The following is a 22,703-nucleotide window of genomic DNA, read 5'->3' on the forward strand; positions in this document are numbered from 1 at the left end:
CTGCCCATTATCGTAGATTTAGTAAGCAATAAAAGCCAAGAATCCCAACTGTGTCTCTCTATTCAAAATGACCAAACTCTTTTTATTACAACTCAGGTCTAAGCAATAAAGAACATGCCCATATACAGTGTAATGAATTTAGATGAAGATATAAACCTGTTACCAGATCCTAGGAAAGACCAGTCTCAACTAACACTAGTACTGCAAGCACATAGTAACCATTTGGCCTTTGACTTCTTATCACAAGCTTGCGTTCAGCTTCTGTATGAGGTGACTTTTCCAGGCTGGAGTGCAGTAGCTACTCACAGGCATGATTGTAGCACACCACAGCCGTGGACTCAAGCAATCCTCTCGCCTCAGCCTCTCAAGTAACTAAGACTACAAGTGAATACCACTGTGCTTGGCTTAAGGTGTCATTTTTTAATATGTGAGTTTTCCAATAGTCTTCCAATGCTTTTAGGAATAAGACAGCCTCAGGTATTGGAGTAATCTGGTAAAACATCCTCTCTTTCAGAGTCAAGCTCTTCAGAAGAGCCTTTATGCTTCTATTTCCTCATTGCAATGCACATCTTGACTGCTGCAATTTGACTTCTATCCCAATCACACACCAAGGCTACCTAGGCAGAGACCATTAGTTGTACCTCATACCAATTCACCACTTCTTACATGGTATTAGAACCCATGATTTTTAGGGAGACGACTTGGACAAAATAAAGACTTTATTTTGCAGCCTCCTTTGCAACCAAATTTAGCTGCCGCCAATAGGATGTAGGCAAATGGACAGCATGGTAATTTTTAGGAACCTTTCTTAAAAGACCCGGGTACGTGTCTTTCCCTTCTTTATCCTTTTTCATCCTGTTTTCCATCCTGCCACCTAAATGGCAGAGGCAATCACTGGAGCTCTACCTGTCACCTGGAACCCGGAGGAATTAGAGCCACACTGTGGAGATGGTGGAGTAATAAACTAGAAGGAGCCTAGGTCACTACAGCCTGGGAAAATCAACACCGCTGTACCCTTCCTGCACCACCTCCTCTAGATTTTACCAGACACAAAAATGAGGTTTTATCTCATTTAAACAAATGTTATTTCCACTCTCTGTTACTTTTAGCTGGACACAATCTTATATGATACATAACTATGATCTCTTTGTGTCTAAACCCAGGGACAGTAAACACACTCCACCACATTTTGACTTTTAACTTTACCAGTCTTTTGAGGTTTTCTGGAGCACTAGGAAAACCATAAAATTTATAAGAGAAATCCCTCCTCTTACTAACTCTGTTATCTATGGCAAATAACAACCTCTTTTGCTTTCACTGTCTCCATCTGTGGTGAAAGAGAGAATGATGACCTCCTACTTCAAAGTGTTGTAAGGAATCAATCAAATAAAAACTACAATTTGTACAGTTTTCTTGTGCCCCTTTTCACAGGACACAAGTCACTTAAGATTCAAAATTTTTACATTTTTAACTTTAAAATACCTTTTTAGGCCGGGCGCGGTGGCTCAAGCCTGTAATCCCAGCACTTTGGGAGGCCGAGACGGGCGGATCACGAGGTCAGGAGATCGAGAGACGATCCCGGCTAACACGGTGAAACCCCGTCTCTACTAAAAAATACAAAAAAAAAAAATAGCCGGGCGAGGTGGCGGGCGCCTGTAGTCCCAGCTACTCGGGAGGCTGAGGCAGGAGAATGGCGTAAACCCGGGAGGCGGAGCTTGCAGTGAGCTGAGATCCGGCCACTGCACTCCAGCCTGGGTGACAGAGCAAGACTCCGTCTCAAAAAAAAAAAAAAAAAATACCTTTTTACCTGAGTACCTCTTTTCTAGTTTCACCTACTCACCAAATTAATGAACTTTTTTTTTTGTGAATCAATTACTGTTTACAAAATAAACAAGGAAAAAATAAAAGCCTTTAAAGACATTCTGTTATTTGTTGTTTCTAAATTCATCTTTCTTTCCTATCTAACTTTAAGACAATTTAATTAATGGTTCACAGGGGCAGGGATCATGTTTATTTTCATTTATCATTTTATTTCCAGTGCGCATGGTAACATCTCAATAAATGTGAGTGTCTTCTATCCCAATCTTCTATGTCAGTCATTCCTGCAGTGAGGGGTCATTTCCACTGCCATGTTACAAAAAGTTATAAGTAGATTTATGTCCTACCTTTACAGCCCACCTCACGGCAACCCCTTGTCCTTTATTTTTAGTACAATTCTATAACCCATCATATTCCTTAATAAGAACTAGTTGTTCTACTCTATACTCTTATACTCTAATAATTAATATTATAAATTAATAAGAAAAATTCAAAAGTTATTATAGTTACCATGTATGAACTTTTTGTCCAGCAGCTGGATGTGCCAATCTAATTTAGAAGATCTGATTAATCTGACAAAGGGTTTCTGAACTGTGTGACTATTTTTTACTCTTAGTTAAGTTCATGGAGTTATTTTCAGCATCACATTGTTTTCATTAAGCAAATGTTTTTCTGGGTCACAATGATGGCTCTTTTCTGTACCCATGTGTTGTACACATCTAACCTAGTAATGAGGGAGGCTAAATTAGTCTCCAGTGCCTCTTGCTTTTGTAGTTCTAGATCATTATCTCATCTAAATAGCCATCCTTCTTTCTCCACATCTCTGCCCAACAAGTGCCCAATACCAGGAAAAGAAACTGCTTCACACAGATATATTAATGACTGATAATGCCCAATAGGACCACTCTGAGTGCATTTTGTCAACATGTTATCACTTTTGGAATTTATGTCACCAACAAGTTTCATGTGGGCAAGAATCAACAAATTTAGATGGCCATTTATTTCAACCATCCCAAAATCCCCTTCTCAGATTTCCAGGAGTCAACAAAAAGAGGAGAGGGAGCAATAATAACTCCAACTAGATCCTACAGTGTTACTTTTGTTATCAAAGTAGCACAGGCCTAGTTTCCTTTTGATACTAGTCATTGGAAATTAAATATGAAAACTCATTTAACCTTAAAACAACTTGCTATGTATTACTCTATTAATGAAAAGTCTTTCTTCAAAAGTACAAATCTTCTATTATAAAATACATGTGAAAAGTACTATTAAATCAATTCTTTCTCAACCTAACTATGAGAAAACATTCTCAAACTTCCTCTTTTCCTATTATATTTACAAAATATTTTCTATTCTCCTTGATCACTTTCCCAAATAGTATCCCATTTTATTTATTTATTTGCTGTTATGTTTCTGTTCTTTTTTTACTTCTTCATAACCTTCTTTTGCCTTGACTTGCTGTGGCTGATATTGTATACTTCAATAATCTGATATTCATCTTTTAATTCTATTTCTGGATATTCAATATCATCTTACATATTTGTAGATCATCATGACTCAATATGCAAATTCATTAGGGTAAATTCTACTGAAATGTAATTTTTAATTTCACTAATATTCAGAGAAATTCCTAAAGCTTTTCATTTGTGATCTGTTTCATTCTCTTAGACAAAACATATCACCTAAAAATTAAATATATCACAAATGGCTAAAGGGGAAAATCTCCATCTAATTATTTCTATTTGAAAGTACCACATTAGAAAATGCATCTCCTTTATTTTCCTCAGTGAATCTTTGATCAAATCCAACAAAAATGATAAGTACCTGAAAAATGTAGATTTCTATCATTTAAAAAATTCTGGCTGGTGCGATGGGTCACGCTTGTAATCCCAGCACTTTGGGAGGCCAAGGAGGGAGGATTACCCGAGGTCAGGAGTTTGAGACCAGCCTAGCCAACATAGCAAAACACTGTCTCTAATAAAAATACAAAAATTAGCTGGGCATGATGGTGGGCGCCTGTAATCTCAGAATCTCAGCTACTCGAGAGGCTGAGACAGGAGAATTGCTTGAACCCGGGAAGTGAAAGTTACAGTGAGCCGAAAGTATACCACTGCACTTTAGCCTGGGTAACAGAGCAAGACTCCATCTCAAAAATAAATAAATAAATAAATAAATAAATAAATAAATAATCCTTTCCAGATATCTTTAACATTTATGCCTTGTTCACTCAAAATTGTATGTGCTTTTTAACACCTCCCATCCTACTTATACTACATCTTCTTTATATTTTCTTTTTTCGGAGTCACTCAAATATCTCCTATGCCCTAGAATGTGATTCTTCCCCCATGTTTTGAAATGATAAAATAAAACGCAATTGTGTTAAATGACATGAAGAATGAATTCCGTTTCCCCTACAAATGGACTCTATCATAACTTTATAGTTAAACATACAATTAGTAGCAAACCATGACAGCCTTTAATTAGACCTAGACTCTAGGAGTTGAGTTTGCAGACTGTGCCTATGAGAAAGCAATTAGATGTAGATTTGGTAAAAAAAAAAAAAAAAAAAAAAAAAAAAAAAAAAAAAAAAAAACCTCAGAGACAGAAAAAGCAAGTCTACTGTTTTCAGCTGATGAAAATTCAGCCTTAATGAAAGATCAGCTATTTTCACAGAGAAACAGAGTTTTCATATTGCCCAGAGTGTATTTGAAACCTTATAACATATGGCATTCTAACTTGGATATGACTTTTTCTGAGCTACCTATATATTATCAAGGAAGAGAAAGGAGAAATAGAGCAAACAGCAAAGACCACATCAAACATATTACAAATGACTATAGACAGGAAAGCAAGACGGTTTTTCTTAGCATAGTCTTAATTTGTCTACAATATGATACATAACAAGCAATAAGAAAATCACTATAAACATCTTATGTACATTACACTTATTTTGCATTTCCTGCTTGCCAGAAGCCATCCTGAAATCCAAGACACACTAATAATGTTCAAAAGACTAACCAAAAAAAAACACAATGAAGCACAATACAGAGTAATTACTATTCTGTGGGAAGAACAACAAAGGCATTTTTTTTTTCCTCTAGCTGTAATCAGTTTATAATTATGGCCCGGCAAACAAGGCAACACATAAAGAAACAGTAAGAACTCCTCGTCGGCTTCCATGTTATAAATTTATGGTATCTTCAAGCTTTTTATCTTCGCTACCTTGACAGATGACAGGGACTCCGCAATTCTTAGGCGGTTGTTCCCTTCATCGGTACCAGCATCCACAGGTACAGGTTAATGTTCCACAGAAGTTAATTTACTTTTTTTAGTGTTAAAACCCCATAGAGCATGACAAATAACACAGGTTTAAAATATAAACATCTAAAACTCAGCAACAGGGGAAAGTAGTTTCTTATTTGTCAGTGACAAATAACAAGACTGCAGAAATATGAAAAATGCTCTCTCAAAAAATATATGGATATTATCAGATACGGTGACTTGGTAAAAATTATTTCATTCTAGTAAAATAAAAAGTGCACTTTGCTTTTTGCTACTCCATCCACTTACATTTTCTATTAAGTCCCTTTCTATAGAAGGTTTGCTATATAAGTTATGTCATATATTCTCAGGTATAGATATATCTGGAAAAGGAGAAAGACAAAGACTCTCAATTTTTTCAGAGTTGAATCCTTAAACTGTTTTCCAACTGGTATTTGGAGAATGAAATCCAACTGTTTTATTTGCTTAATTCCAGAACTGGTCTCTATGTGAGAACACATTCTCTCATTCTCTCTCTCTCTCTCTCTCTCTCTCTCTCTCTCTGCCTGTCTTTGAGATGGAGTTTCACTCTTGTCACCCAGGCTGGAGTGCAATGGTACAATCTCGTTTCACTGCAACCTCTGCCTCCCAGGTTCAAATGATTCTCCTGCCTCAGCCTCCTGAGTAGCTGGGATTACAGGTGTGTGACACAATGCCTGGCTAATTTTTGTATTTTTAGTAGACAGGGTTTCACCATGTTGCCAAGGCTGGTCTCAAACTTCTGGGCTCAAGTAGTCCACCCACCTCAGCCTTCCAAAGTGCTGGAATTACAGGCTTGAGCCACCACACCTGGCCAAGAACACATTCTTAATGACATTGTTAAAGATATTCTACTTTTAAAAAATGCATAATACTAGCATAAGTGTGTATTGAAATTTTCTGTCATTTGATATAGAGATACTCTACTTCCCAAGAAGTTTACTTTCATGTAGCTTCATAAAAATGCAACATATAATAGACCCATTCACACCAACATTTTAAATTAAATGTCAGGAATTTTGTTTTGTATTTGTAATTATTCATGTCATTGCATTAGTCATTGTATTAGCATTGTATTTAAAAGTTTACTTTTTTCATTAAGGACTATGACTGTAAGTCCTAGAGGTGAATCCGCTTTGTGTTCTTACGGTTGTGCCAAGGCAGTCAGAGGGCGAAGAGGTTTTTGCCAAGTCAGAGACCAGCCCTGGAGCCAGGGCTGCGCTTATGATAGCAGGAACATATGATAAAATCAGTCCAGAGTCCAAACAAGTGAAGGTGAATGAGGAAGGGCAGCAGCGATGCTCCATAAAGTGTGGAAGAAGACAGGGATGCCTGGTGACGGGGTCAGTGAGAATCTGGGGCTCTGGGTAGGATGACTTGGCATGAATGTCAGAAGGTGCCAACTGCTCTGCTAGACTGAAGAATGGGAGTCAGATGTCTTTCCTGTGGGGCAGTTGGTAGGAAATTTGAGATCCTCATTAACTCTTTGATGCCACTAGGGGGCCATTTGATAAATGACAGTGCCAGTGTTCTAAATGGAGTCTAAGCACCTGTTGGAATAAATGTACATCCTAAAGTGCCTAGCTTATGAATAGACTGTCACTCCCACCCAAACAATGTGCAATAATGACTTGTACATCTCATACATGCAGTTATTACACCACGGAGAGAGACACGGACCTATTCAGGCACAGCACACAGTTCTTAAGAATATCACATTACTACATTTTTAAAAAAGACTTAATTTGAGATGTCATGCTTAGATAATTCAATATGTTCTCTTGCTACTAGCATTCTTTGCCTACCTTTATTTTGTGACTTGCTTTCACAACACAGACCTTCTTTTAAAGTTACTATAATCTTTCTACCTTCTGCACTATTTTCATATTTTAAATGCAAAGCATTGTCTACATTGTCTTCTATGAGGCAGCTTTCCCAGACGGGTTTTTTTGTAAAGTCCTGCTGTAACCAGGGAGGCTGCCAACTTGAGGTGGTGACTCACACTCTGAGTTCTGCATACATTCAACTACAGAATCGAGGAGGAGGCATTCTCTCTTCTCCTTGCTTAGGGAGTCTGAAGGGGAAACTGACTTGTAATGTCTAGTGCAAGTGCAACAGGACTGTGTTCAAAAGCATAGGCCTTAAATGATCTTTCAAAGTAATTTTGCTCCTAGTCATTATTTTGTTGCCATCAGGTGAAAAAATAGCTCTTGGTCACAGCTTGTGGGTAAAAGAACCATAGGGCTGGTGAACTGAATTCCATTTTTTAAAAATGCAACCCTAAAACAGATCCACATCAATTTTAATCAGGCTATTAATCTTTATACTGAAACTGGACATGTAATTGCAGTGAAACATGTTTCTCAGAAAGATGGAGAGACGGAGACAGATACACCGAACAGACACACCTGAGCACTCTACGTTCTTCAGTGAGAACATGGGCTTACTGATGCTGAGTTTGCTTCCAAAATCAGGAGTGCCTGGTATTTGGAAACATCCTTTCAATGGAAGGTCATAGATTATAAGTGAAATGGTTTCAGAGTGGTGATTTTAAATGCTTGTGGTACATGCAAAATGCTGCTGTTATCCCAGTATCTGCAGAGCAAGGCCCATGGTCCCAGGATGCCCCTCAGCAAAAAAGGATAGGAGAGGTTAGCAGGAGGATCTGAGCTTGCTCCAGTCCTGGGTGGCCTCTCCATGTCTGGTCACTCTTTGTATTCTTAGTGAAAATTTAAAAGAACATCACGGTGAATGCTTGTGTTCTCTTTTAACCAATATATATTGCTCCTGGAAACCTAAAGTAATCAAAGCAGTATTTAAACCAAAAGTTAGCAATATGTGGTTTCTGTACTAGCAACAGCAGCATCACTTTGTCAGGAAACTTACTAGAAAAGTAAATTCTCCGGTCTCTCCCCAGCCCTGCTTAAGTAGAACCTCTTGGCTACGGCCCAATAATCTGTATTTTAACAAAGTGATTCGGATTTCTCCTAAAGTTTGAGGGCCCACTGGCTTAAACTGTAAGCAATTAGGTATTGTTACTCTAAATTACTCTCAGCTTTAATCATGAATTAATCTGAACTTGGTTGTCTCCCCTGACTTCACTACCACAGTCCCTACAATTCAAGCAGTTTCAATCTGCAACACATCTATAGTTCCAGAAAATAAAGCCATTGTTTTTCCAATGAAAGAGAAAAAGGCCTCTATGTAGGTTACAGGGTGCTTTTTTTTCCATCCCAGCCATGAATAGTGTATTCGCTTTGTCAAACCTGTTTCTGTGACTATGGGAAACAGAAGTAGCTGCACTTTCTAACAGTTTGGAACACTTGCCAACCATCAGTATGGTGACTGGCCACAGCAGGATCCCATTTTTTTCTTTGGCTCCTTCTGCACCGCCTCTCGGCTACAAAAGATACATGTTCCTTCATCATTCTTTCATTTTCTCCTTCTCTACTGAAGTCCACTGTAAAGACTGTACATCAGATTCTTCCTCGCAATACAACTAAAACTGCAAAACACTCTTTTATGTTCGTGCTAAGCCCCTGTACCTTCTTTTCCCTTCCAGGAACAGAAAAGAGTTGGGAGAGTGTGTTGAATATGATCATGCTGCAATGTGAAGATTTTTCATGAGTTTTCCTATCAGCTTGTTTTCAAATCTTTACTTGACTATGTGCTTTCTTTTTCTACTTGTGGTAAAGTGTCCTCTTTTTCGATCTCCTTTCTGATCAATACTTTAAAAATTTAAGTAATCATTGCCTTGTGAACCAATATCTACCAACTGCCCTTTATTATTGTTTTGCTTAGTTCAGTTTGCTCTAATAAGAGAAGGTTAGGATAGAGTTGAAAGGGCACTGCAGTCAGAAGGTCCACATTTAAGGAAAAATTCCAGCACTTCCAGACTTACCAGCACAAGCCACTTACAATTCTAAGCTGGAGTCTCCTGATCTGAAAAACGGGATTCATAATTACTCCTGCCCTGCAGTCCCCACACAACTCTTGAAAGGACCAAATTTTAAAAATGCATGTGAAATCATTGTGAAAACTGTAAAGAGTTGTATAAACCTGATTTCCTAGTTTCTGTGCGAGGACTTACTAGACTCAAATTTTAACAACACACACAGAACTAGGACTTGAAAGCAATCACAAGTCTCCTTAAAGTAATAGTAGCCTTTTAACCTAGAGTCACAATGCCACAAAGAATTTAGACAGGTTGATCCAATTGACTAGCTAGTAAATGTTTGTAACAACAAGCAAATAGTAATTGTTCAGTCTTGCTAAAACAGAAAAACTTAGAAAATATGTCGTAAGTTATTTCCATATTTGAAGGAAATTGGAACAAAAGGAGTAAATACACCAAACACCACACTACCTAAAAGAACCATGGAAGGGGATGTGAGGTCAATGATGGCATATGGAAATGTCTACGAATATAAAATGGGCTTTGTGGTTAATCAATAATGCCTTAATAGATTATAGGAAATAATCACACCCAGAAGGAATTACTCTGGATCATTAACAGCAGTAGAGATTTCCATCAATTTAAATGGCCCTTGAAAATAACACACAATATTTACTTGCCTGGGTTTTCTTTAGGAAAAATATCGATTTGAAACTCAGAAATCACAAAAATAAAGAGGCTAAAATCAGACAGAATGTCTTTGCTCTCTTTATTACTGAAACCACATAAAAAGTAAAAGAAAAAAAAACCAGCCCTTAGCACTAGCAGTGTTAATTATCCACATTATTTATCCTGGTATACAATCCTGAAAAAAATCTGCCTGTTAACCTTGCGGAATGCATTCTCATAGCCATTTTGCTCAGCAGGAGCTTACAGCCAGTCCTAAATTGTTAGTGTCAATTCCCAGGGTTAGTGTCTCCAAAGGTCATTTTCTCCAGTTACCAAAGATGAGAGTCCTCAGAAAAATGGAGTCCTTAAAGTTAACATACTGTCATCACAGACCCATTTTCCAATTCAGAAGATAAATGTATTTTATTTGCTACCTCAGAAATGACAGCAAACAACAGGACACAATTCATATTGATTTTTCTTCTGAAAAACATCTTCCTAATCAATATCATTTATTCTAATATATAAAAATAAATAGTGCTCATCTTAACCAGTGCATTATGCTGTACCCTGGTATTTTATTATTCGGAGTTTTAAAAAATAACAAGACCATAACACTAATTTAAAAATAAAAGAAATAGCAGTGCTTGTTAATATGCCCTAAAATGGTGTTTGTCAAGGTGTGGTGGTTCACACACCTGTAACTAGAATTAACCAGGACGCTTGTTAACGTTCTGTAACTCCACCTTAGTGAATTAACTGGAGGGGAATATGGAAATTGCATTTTCACAAATATTTCTGGTGACTCCTGTGCACACTACAGTTTGTGAAACAATGCCAAGCTAGCTAGTGGTTCCCAAGTCGGCCATACATTGTACTCACCTGGAAAAGTTATAAAAACACCAATGGTCACAGACCTCAGCCCAGAGCAATTAAGCCAGAATCTATGGGCCATGGACAGTGTTGCCAAATAAAATACAGAAGGTATTTCTTTAACATGCTTATACTAACAAAATATTTGTTGTTTATCTGAAATTTAAATCTAACTAAATATCCCATGTTCTTATTTATTACATTTGGCAACCCCAGTTATAAAGCTCAGGCACAAGATTTTCTAAAAGCTTTCCTTTTTGAGTCAACTGGGCAGTTGAGGTTGAAAACAACTGATACTAAACCTAGGCTCTAAAGATATTGAAAGATATGACTACACAGAAACTCTCAGGTATTAGGGGCAGAGTTGAAACAGTCTAGCTCAAAAGCAAATAAAGTGAAGTACCCATCACAGCTCCACTATTTCATATACTCATTTGTTTTCCCCAAAATTTCACAAGTGTTGACTGATTTATAGATAAGTTTATAATAAATGAAAAGTATCAACATAAGACTCATCTTTTTAAAAGAAAATATCCTTTTTAGGAAATACTTAGAAAATACTAAATAAAACGAGGGTTTCCAAAAAGTTGGTGTTCATGATCAGCTAAATTATTTTATAATTGGTAAATTGGCTTCGACAGTCACAAATGCCTCTTTTTGGATCACCAGAATTCCCATTAGGAGAGGAGTCATGAATAACAGCCACCTCTCTCAATGCCATTCAGTCTGCCTTGAAGCATTCACCTGGCAGCAGAAAATTAACAGTATTTCTTCCTTGGGAAAAAGTTAGGAGCCTTTAGACATTAGCCAATTGTCCAATGAATGGAGATCCATGTGGATAAATACAGGCACAAAATCATCCACAGTTTTACATGGTAAGGGAGAAGATTAAGGTTATTGGATGTATGTTGCTGCAGCCAGTAAAGTTAGAATAAAATAAGACTGGGAAAAAAAAGCCCAAAATTTTTGGAAAGGCAGAGTTTCCCCATGACAGTCACCCCACATTTAAAACATCAACATAGTCTATAAATAAAAACATTTATAATAAAATAAAACATCAATATATGACCCTTAAAATAACATTTTCTCAAAAAGAATTTCAGCTTGTAATTTTCCTTAATATATATGAGTTAAGATTTTAAAGATGGAAATTTAAACAAAGCTGAATTCTAATCAGATAACTGATTTCAGGAGTTACTAAATAAATTTTAACAAGAATATATCTTTGTAACGTACCTTTGTAAATGAAGAAAGAACACAAATTAATATGAGAAAAGTACATGCCCATTTAAGCCTTCTTTATATAATTTATCTCTGTCCACATATCAGATTTCCTGAAATTTCCTTAAAAGGTATATTCCCAGTATCACATCAACACATCATATCATATCAAACACTTAGCCATCATCTTGCTTCCGAAAAAAAATGGAATTCTAAAATTATCTTGATATCTATTAGCATATAGCTCTAGATTTTGATGATAATTAATCCACTTCTTTAAAATGTGGTGTTTACCAAAGAGGGAAATATAAATGGCCAGTGGATGACTTAAATGACCTTCACTGAGTTAACATGGCAGTCCTAATGACCCTTTGTCATGGCTCCTGGTAAATTATTTCTCACTAATAATGATAGTAGAGTGGCTCATAGGAACCTGGTGATTTAGTGTTTACACACTAAATCCCTTTGAATTAAACTAAGCACAAGATGCCACCTCATTTGAGGTTCACAGTGTGCCCATTCCTCCCTTTTTGGTCTAGGAGAACACTAGCCCTCTGTGAATGCATGGCATAGACTCCTCTGGCTAAGATCCTTTAGTTAAAGTACCCTCCAAAAACAATACCCTCCTCTCATGGATATTATATTCATTATTACCAAATAAAGATCATTATTCCCAGAAACAATTTTGGAGGACCCACTGGGGCTTGTCTCAATTCTAGGCATCATAAAACTCAGTCCTACCCTGAGCTCATCATCTTATCTCTCTTTAGGATGATTAAATGTGGGTTGCCAGATTTAATAAATAAATATACAAGATGCCCAGTTAAATTCAATTTCCGGATCAGAAGTGTGCTGTTCTCTCCTTTTGAATGGGAGAATCTAATTGGACATTTTACAATTATAATCCAGTTACTGAAAATAAAAATAAAAGTGCAGACTGAACTCTAGACTACAGAAATGGTCATTAAATGTGAAAGCTTCCTATCCCCACCCTATGAGTTATTATCAGACTTGCAGTTCATTAATTCTTGAGATATTCATGGCTTATAATTCTCCTAGCTTTTCTGTCAGTATAAAGGTTAGAATTTAATAAGAGTTACCACGCTAAACCTCTTAATTTTTATAAATACTTCATCTGTGTTGTGAATAGCATTAGTAAAGATGGCTTAAGCTGAATGGCCTAAGAACATCATTTGTGGTTTAGCATCTATTATTTACATTTTTAACATTTAATCTAGAATTAAAAGTAAAATAGCACATATTCTTAAGTTATTTTTTAAAAATATTAAATTAGCAATAACATTTCCAACTCTGTTTTTTTAAAAAAGTCATATTTTGGATTTCTCTAAATACCAAGCCATGCTCCATGAATATATTCATTAGGACTGCAGCCAGCAGTGTGCAAATTTATCAATAACTCACAAGTAACAGAACTGAAAGACTGCTCCAATTTGAAGTCTACTGACAATTCTCTGAAGCTAAAACCTTTTAGTCTATCAAGCATGGCTTTATTCATGATTTTTGACCTTAAAACTTTAGGGGGAGAGTGTTGAAAATTTTAAAGGTCTAATCATTGGATAAAAACTACTCTTAGAACATGAAATATTATCCTAAAATCTGTACCTAGCACTAAGATTGTGTAAAACAACAAAGGAACTCAAAATTGACGGCTCCCTCTCTTCTCCCTTACATAGCAACATGAACTTTTGTCAGGCTCGAGCCCAATACTACCTAAAGATACATTTTATGTTCCCAGTAAAAGTAAGATTAAGGAGACAACAAATATTGAGCAAGCCTATTTAATGCATAGAAGTATATCTAACCACTGATAGCATTTGAAAACTGATTCGAGATTGTCTTATTTGGGGATAAGTTTACATCCCCAGGAAAGCTGCAATAAGAGAACGCCTCTAAGAGAAGGGCCAAATGACATCAAAATGCTCTAAATTCTGCACTAAAGAAAGTCTCAAAATTCTTTCCCATATTTACACATTGCCAAATCCACTGTCTTCAACTTGTCTTCCATTATGTTGGGATTAATACTTCAGAGCATTTTTTTTTCCATTGTGTAGTATGCATTACCTTCGTAGAGGCAAAGAGAATGCCCACGAGCAGATTCAAAGTGTATAACTCAGGATTAAGAAAAACGGCTTCAACATTTGCATTTTACCAAGATAGAACAAAGACATCAAGGAGAGTCCTGATGGGGAAAAATTACAGATCCAGATGAAATAGTCTAGAAGTCTAAGCCAAAGAAAAACTAGGTAAAAATACGAATATTTTTCTTTACATTTGGAGAAGGGGAGGAACACATGGCCATGGCCACCTCGTAGTGATGGGGGTGCTTCAATGTGTCCTCAAGCCACACCCAGGATCATTCTGAATCATTAGCACATATCTGAAATAACCACAGGGATGGGCCAGAGAGAGCATCCTGTGCATCCAGAGGGATAGCAAAGAGAGTTTCAGCTTTTGAAATAGGGCTGAGCTGTCTCCACGTCAGCTTTGGCTCCTGCCTAGTAGCAGACCTGTGTAGAAAATCAAAAGGGAAAATGGAACAGTTTCTTAAACAAGGCACTTTAGTCAGCTGAACTTCTCATATGTCCAAGAGTGAAGTTCTGGGACTTGCTGCTCCTGACACATTACTGAGGACAGATGACTGGCATTTGCACAGGAGGTCAGAGAGCAGGAAGCATTAGACAGCTGGGGCTGTTGGAAAAAGCCTTACCTATCAGATGAGACTGGGAAAGTCTCCCAAGAAGGGTCTGTGTTAGACGAATGCGGATCAGAAAGAACAGCAGTGATAACAACTTGGAGCGAAAGTTCTGAGACAGGGCCTAGGGAGCACTATTGGAGAACACTCCAGAGCCTGGTTTGACTGCCTCAGAGACATTATATAAGGAGCTTGGAGAAGTCGTTTGGGGAGTTGAAAATGGGCCAAAGATATAGAAGGACTAAAATGCCATAGTAACTAGTGTAGACACTCTCATCTCTTGCTGCCCAAAGTGTAATCTATGGACCAGCAGCATCAACATCATCTGGGAACAGATAGAAATGCAGACTCTCAGGACCCACTCCAACCTCTTGGATCAGATTCTGCATTTTGACAAGATCCCCACAGGATTCTTGAACACACTGATAATTGGAGAAGTACTGCTCCAGCATTTAGTGGAAACACCTGGTACTAAAACTAAAGGCAAGCTCAGGAATCTCCATTTTCAACAAACATGCCACATGAGACAAGTAAGAAGATGGCAAATACCAATCAGTAGTGAGGAGCATGTTGGTCTGATGAAGATTGGTAGGATGGATGTAAGAGACAAGCAGCAATCAGTTAAAATACAGTAACAATAATGTAGATATGAGGATATCTATGAGTAAGGTCAGACAATCGATTATAAACAATCTCTCTGATTCTCAGCTTGGCACACAGGAACACAGGATAGATTAAGTATCAAGAATCCCTCCTTGTACTTAGAAAATTCATTCCAAAGATAGTACCTCCATTCCTTCTTCCTCCATACCTGGAGTGTAGGAAGCAGATTCCCCAGCTGGGGCACTCAGCTATTAGTAGTCAAAGTACTGCTCATAGAGTACAAGAAATAGTGGCTGAAGTGTAGCAGGCATTCTATAAATGTAGTTCATGTTGTTGCTATAATAACAGCAATTACTACTAATACTGTTGCTGTGTCTCCTCACCTGTCCAACCTGCTCCCTCTAGGTTGGGTTTACTTAGCTCATCGAGACTTTTAAGAACCTGGATGAGACAGGCCTGGATTTGAGGCAAATCAGCACAAAACTTCAGAATCCAGTAATCTCCTCCTTCTCATCCCAAGGAAACTGAAGCCAGGAAAAGGAGCTGATGAGTTCCAATGCCTTTTCAAAAGACAGTTAGAATAGGAATAATCATCTTACTTTAGAAAATCAGAAAGTATATACATCCTCTTTTTTCAAGTATGATGACATGGTTATTCTCCAAGACAATCTCGAACTTTTAAGTTGTTGTAATTTTTTTTTAGAGGATGACAATGATATTAATAATGACGAATGCTGCTGAAAATATTCTACCTTGCCAAATTACTTTGTGGTTCCTTAAAAACCATAAGCTCTACGAATCTCATCATACCCTAATGCATTGCTTTGTGCAGACCCAGGAAGGAGACCAGCCTCTATCATTCATCAAAGTGTCCTTCCTAATGCAGTCTACGTTCCCTTTAGAAGTTCATCTGCACACCCATCAGGCTTCCTTCTCACTCCTGCGCTATGAAAGTGCTGCCTTTAGTAGAATTTCCCCCCATTTTTCCCATTTAAATATTTATAACTGTAATGCAGCCATGCCCTAGTTCAGTAATAGTGATTCTTCACATATTCAATGACAAAGAAATGTGGAACATTAGTGAGTTAGAGGTTTGGTCTCTCTTGCTACATGCTAATTTGTTTCTTTGACCAGCCTCTGAACTTGCAGCTCACATCATCCCAACTCTGCCACTTGGAGGGCATGAAGTTTCAAAGAATATCCAGCCCTCTAGGATCCTTTTTGTGGTATCCCAGTCAATAATTTGGGGAGAAAAAGTGTTCAATCCTTTTCTCAAATGTACACCAAAATAAATTCTAGATTAATTATTTTAATTTTAAAAATAAAGTGTAAAAAAGAAAACAGAGCGCTAGTATTTCCCTGCCTTGAGAAAGAACTTTTTAAGGAATAATATTAGTCAGAAACCTTAAAAGGAATGATTAATATGTTTAACTGAATAAAAATATAAAACTTGTAAAATATTTTTAAAGCTATGTATTATTAGTAATATTAAAAAGCAAATAAATATCTTGAATAAATATTTGTAATATCTGGTGAACAAACATGTAACATTGTATATGGAAAAAGCTGCTTAAAATAAAGAAGAAAAATGAGAAATATTTGAAACAAATTTTTTAAATCTGAATGGCCATGGTTATAAATAGGATATTCAAAAAAGAGTACATACAATCAACAAATGTGCATATGAAAAGTGTTAACCTCACTCGTGTCAAACAAATACAAATCAAAGCCATGCTATAACACCTATTTTTCACCTACTAATGTCCTATATACTGCTAGTGATAGTACAAGTTGATTCCCATTCTCTAGATAATCGTTTGCCAACATTTAAAAAAAACTTTAAAAATGTATATATGCTTCATGCAGCAATGCCACTTGTAGAAATATATCTTAATTAGAAGTAGAGCTGATGCTTATTAAAGCAACCAACAATAATGAACATGTATATAATTGAATGCTTTGTGACCATAAAAATTTATGATCTAGATCTATAATTATTACCTTCGAGGTTGTTGATGATATATTGCTATATTAGAAGCAACCAGTTTAATGAATATTATTTTTCTTATAATTTATTTTGGGTAAAATGAAAATGACGTTATGCTTACGTTTGCAGAGGGCACCAAAATAGTCAGCATTATTCTCTGGCTGGTATCTAATAGGTTATTTATTAAATATTTTGTCTATATTATATACTTTTCTTTATGTATTAGTTATTGTAATGCATGTTGGTTAAAAATACAAATATGTAAATATTTACAATGCAGAGGGGAGGAGGGAGAGGGAGAGAATCAGCAAACAAAATATTCAGAAAGGGTCCCCTCTCATAGTAAGAAGGTAAGTAGAGAAGGCTCACCCTTTTAGAGCGACTAGTTACAGAGAGAAGAGAGGGCCATAGTGGGTTGTTTGTCTCTTTCGCTTTGAGTCAGATTTTATTGCTTTGTATGCTTTCTCACCTATACAAGGAACTATTAATAAAAACAGTTAAACGTCAACATGGGTTACACTGGACTTCCAGCAAGTGAGTTGCCTAATGGTTTATTTAGCTAACATAAGCAATGTGTCACTATATTACTGATGCAATATTCTGAAGAAGAGTGATAGCTCTACGTTTCCCTTGTTATGTTAGAAGCACTTATTAAAATTAGTAAATAAAAATTGTATATATTTATGGTGTACGAAATGATGTTTTGGTATTTTATACATTGTGGAATAGCTAAATTAAGCTATTTCACACATGCATTACCTCACATATTTATCTCTTTTTTGTGGTTAGAACACTTAAAATATACTCTACTCTCTTGGCAATTTTCTAGTATACAGTATATTGCTTCTAACTGTAGTCAGGGTGATGTACCATAGATGTCTTGAACTTACTTGTCCATATCTCACTTTGTATCCTTTGGCCAATATCTTCCCAATCTCCCTTCTCCCAGACTCTGGTAACCACTTATTCTACTTTCTGCTTCTATGAGCTCAACTTTTGAAGATTCCACATAAAAGTGAGATTATTCAGTATTTGTCTTTCTGTGCCTGGCTTATTTTACCAACCTAATCAATGGATGAATGGATAAATAAAACGTGGCATATATACACAAGGGAATGATATTCAGCCTTAAAAAAAAAGAAGGAGTTCCTGTCATTTGAAATAACATAGTTGAGCATGAAGGGCATTTTGATAAGTGGAATAAGAAGAACTTTTGAGTGAACCCCACACGTGTTATTTTTCTGGCCAGCCTCTTCTTTGGCCTTCCAGAATACTTCGTAAGAACACATTATCCTAACTATGCCTATTTTCCTTAAGAGCCGCAGCATAAATGGCAGTATCACTAGAAGCCATGTCACAAACTGGAATAAAACCACAATATTAAAATTTTAAATTAGGAAAGAAAAATCTTCATCCTTTGGAAGCACCAAGGTCGAAATGCACTGAGAATATCATGGAGACAGTGGCCACTTGGTTCAAGGAAATGGTGTTCATTCGCATAATTACAGCATCATATGAATAAGCTAATAGACTATGGGCCATAAACCTGGTGAACAGGCATAAATGTACAGGTCGTTCTTAGCAGGATTTACTGACCTTGAAAGTGAGATGGAGGCTGATTGAACAGAGGCAGGTCAAAGAGATCAGTTTCCGAACACTCAATTATCTATTCGTAAATGAAAATCGTCTTTGAATAAATTAGTGATTCTCTTGGTGCCTGTGAGGCCTCAAATTATTCTGGCTTTTCATTGTAAATGTTTTGGGTGTCATGATTTCATTTCCCTTTAAGACACATCCTTTACTAGTAAGGACTTTGGAACCTTGTATCTGAAGTTCAGAGAAGCTACCAGCAGGTGGCAATATTGGTTTATTGAGTAACATCACAGGTACATGTGGGCGCAGACTGCGGGTAGCTCCATAGATACTTTGAGATGTCTAGTTTAATTCTTTCAAAATACAAAACTATTTACAAAGCCTCCAGCACTTAGTGGAGAGGAGGGAACTCTAATCATAAACGCATATACTTATATAGAAACGTAATGAGAAGCAAGGTTCTCTTTGCAAATATAAATCAAAGTTAAAAAAATTATAGGTAGTTTGAGTCTCATGGTTAGCTGTCTTATTATCAATGTTTTCATAAATTCTATAATCAGAGTTTACATTCTTCCACATCCTCAGAAATGATCTTTGCCTTTCTTCCAATCCTGCACATTCTAGTTATTGTGAGATTTAAGCATTGTTCTATGACCCCACAAACCAAGTAAACAAAGTCCTTAATTATCTCTAAGCAAGGGTGCTGAATACAATGGTCAAGAACTCCAGCCCTGGTATCAAATAGCCATGAATTCAAGTTGTTCACCACTTACTTGGGCAGATTATTTATTCTCGTTAAACCCAACTGTCTTGATTTATAACATAGTGTTAAGGATACACCTGCCTCATAGGATTAAATGAGAGATCATGTGGTTAAAGTGCTAAGTTTAAGGCAGTAAGCCTGGCACATAGTAAATCGTCATTAATTCTATTATCATGACTTAATGTAAGTCCCTGACTGACTGAGTACCTTTTCTTTTGTTTTAACGGTCAGACTTTAAAAATGGAGTAGTTAACTTACCATTGCTTGTACCCTAATCACAAAAGATGCAGGAGAAGGGTAATTATCAAAGGGATGCGCTCTCTCTTCTAAAACTGATTTCAATCTCCTCTCCTAACTGTCCTCTCAGTCTGCACTTTTGCAATTACAGCTCTTATCAATGTTGTATTCTATTGGCCTGATTCACCAGCCCCTTGGCTTTTCCTGCAGCTGTCTGGCAGCTTAGCTTTTTTCCTCCTATCTCTACTACTTTAAGGAAATCTCTTACTTAGCAGGATCACTTCTTTTCGTTATCTTTCCTAATATTCCAAACATAACCAAGATATACTGAAATGACTGCACACAATCATTTTATTTTCTACAAATCCCCTCCAACTCTATCCCGCTTCATTGTCTCATTCCTTTGTTTATTCTCCTGCCATAATTGGCCAGGTCAGGCAGCCAGTTGAAGTAAACATTTTGCCATTAACCTATTGACCTCAGAACTTTCTGTGTGAAAAAACCTCGCTTGAGAGCTCCCTCCCCTCCTCTCTCTTCTCTGCACCATTCTCCCTGCTTCTACCTTTATCTAACAGTTGCAGCTTAAAGGAAACCTAGTTATAATTCCACTTCAAGATCCATTCAACAAAGACACCTGCATTTTATCCTCATTAAGGATGTGCTACAAGCTGAAAACATTACAGCCTGAACTAGAAATAGTGCCCCTTTCTTTAGGACTGATTACAACAACTTGGTAGTGGTAGCTGACATGCCTCTGTATGTTTATAACAAAGGATATGAGATGGAATTCACTAAGTCTAGCTTCTGTTATGATTTACTCTTCGTGTGCTGAGGCTTGTTAATGATTTGTAGGACTTTCAGAATCTTAACCAACTCTATCTTGCTCTGCTAGAAGCTATTCTATCAGACACTCCACCCTCCGCTCCAAATAAATAAATCAACAGCAGAAGGAAACTTCTTGCCCAGCTCGTGGTCCTCTTACCACTCGCTGTTCTCCGTGAACCTATTCTGATACTTTCCGTCCATCTGAGATGCTGAGTATACCAATCCCAATGGTCAGCCCATAAATGGTAATAGAACTCTGATTTCATGATCTCTATAATGATAAGCCTAGAAAGTCAAACCATAACTCCTAAAGAAATTGGCTCAGAAAGGTCAGGACTTGACCTACTCAATGACCGTCAGTTTCCCTATTTTTTGTCCCCACTCTGCTTTCAACTTGGGACCAATCCGAAAAAGCCAAAAATGATCCCCCAAATCCATCACATAAGACGCCCCACTTCTGGTTAGCCTACCTTCAGCTTCCTCGTGCCAATAATGTCCAATTAGAGTACACCTGGAACTATTTAATATGAACAAAGCTTTGTTGAACAAAGCTTCCCCATGCCCCCGCCTGTCTTGGAAGCAGGCAAGTGATGGTGGCTGATTCCCTTGCTGTAGCAAGCTCCGAGTGAACACCTCCACTTATTCTCATTTGAGTAGTCTCTGTTATTCCCCCAGTATTCCTAGAGGTTCCACTGAGATATGGTCTGCACTGCCCATTGTTTCTGTCCCTAGGTTTCAATCAGGTGTAGTACCCATGGATACGTCTTATGGCTTGCTGCTTGTGGCTTGCATCCATGCAGATGTGGAAAGGTCAGCATGAGATCTGAACTCAACTATCTTTTCACTGAGTCCCTCAGCTGTTTATTCTGTTTGGTACTCAAGTTTTGTTATTATCTCCCATTTGTTTGACAGCCTTGGCAGGCCTTTCCTATTCACCCTCTTTGCTTTCTTTTGTTCTTCTGCGTTGGACTGTCTCAAAGTGTTTAGCATTAGAAGGAGAATCCCAGGGTAGAGCACAGGCGTGAGTCCTATAAGCCTATAGTTTGCGCTGTTCTCACAGACTTTCGGTTCTCACCAGACCAGTTTCCTTTTGTACGAATTTTGCTGTGAGTCACCAATAAAACTGGATGAGGTCTTTTTCTATTCTATTTTGCTTTTTGGGTCCTGAAGCTTTGCTTTGATCCAGAGAGAGTGTTGTCCGTGTTGTTCAGCCTACCAGGGGATACATATTGTCACGTCTGCATTTATAGGCAGCTGACTTGTTGAGGACCTGAGACATGAAGTACACAAGCATTACTTTTAATTAATTTTTGGCAGGCCTCATGAGGTCAACACTAGGTCTTCTCCTCCAAGAAAAACTTCTGCTTCCTTTATGTACTGTCATTGTAGTCCTACTCTTGAGCATAGCTCTCTAAATGGCACGAGTTCACAAAAAAAAAAAAAAAAAATTGAGACTTCAAAGGCTACTTTGACTTGAAAAAAAAAAACGTTCATTTGAGAGGTGCCTTAGGAAAAAAAGGAATAAGATTTCGCAGACCTAAGGAGCAGCGTTTTTCTCTTGTTGTGCAGAGGCCTCCAAATGAAATTCTGATTTAAAAACTTGCTTCACTAAAAGACGCTTTGGTCTAGTCTAACCCACAATTTGACAAACTTAAAAATCAAGTACGATGCATTTCCCTAGTAAATCCCTCCCTTCCTAGTCTTTCAGTTGCCTCCTTATATCCAGGTTTCCCTTTCCCTCTTCCTCCTGCATTATTGTCTTTTTGCCACTCTTCCATCATCTCCTCCCTTCGCGTCTCCTTGTCTGGACTTCCTACCTTTTCCAAATGATTCTCCTGAAACCCTAAAATCCCAATTGCCTCTAAAGACCCATCCTTCCTAGTCCCAAGTGGTCCCAAGTATGTAGGCAATTCTAGAATTTAGGTCTTAGATCTGAGCTGAACTAAAAGCTATAATTAAGGATTTTCCTAAGTCCATGTACTCATGGAATAATTTAGAATATTTCGAGTGCATACCAGCCATAGATACTTGACCTATGACAACTCAAATCTATGTTGGTTGGAACCACAGACACTAAATCCTAAATGGCGAAAACGGACTGGACTGATTCAAAAAAGAGACCTAGATGATCCCTCTTTCCACAATTAACCTCAGGGTAGATAAAAATCCTAGTCCTCGGCCGGGCGCGGTGGCTCAAGCCTGTAAT

At 37.4% G+C, this 22,703-nt stretch overlaps 1 protein-coding gene across 2 annotated transcripts in view; it reads right to left on the reverse strand.

The window, feature by feature from the left end:
- Nucleotides 1–22,703, reverse strand: part of GRM8 (glutamate metabotropic receptor 8) — an 814,595-nt gene that overhangs the window by 342,292 nt on the left and 449,600 nt on the right. The gene's annotated exons all lie outside the window — the stretch shown is intronic.

The sequence above is a fragment of the Macaca fascicularis genome, chromosome 3, assembly GCF_037993035.2.
Source record: "Macaca fascicularis isolate 582-1 chromosome 3, T2T-MFA8v1.1".
Classification (NCBI taxonomy): domain Eukaryota; kingdom Metazoa; phylum Chordata; class Mammalia; order Primates; family Cercopithecidae; genus Macaca; species Macaca fascicularis.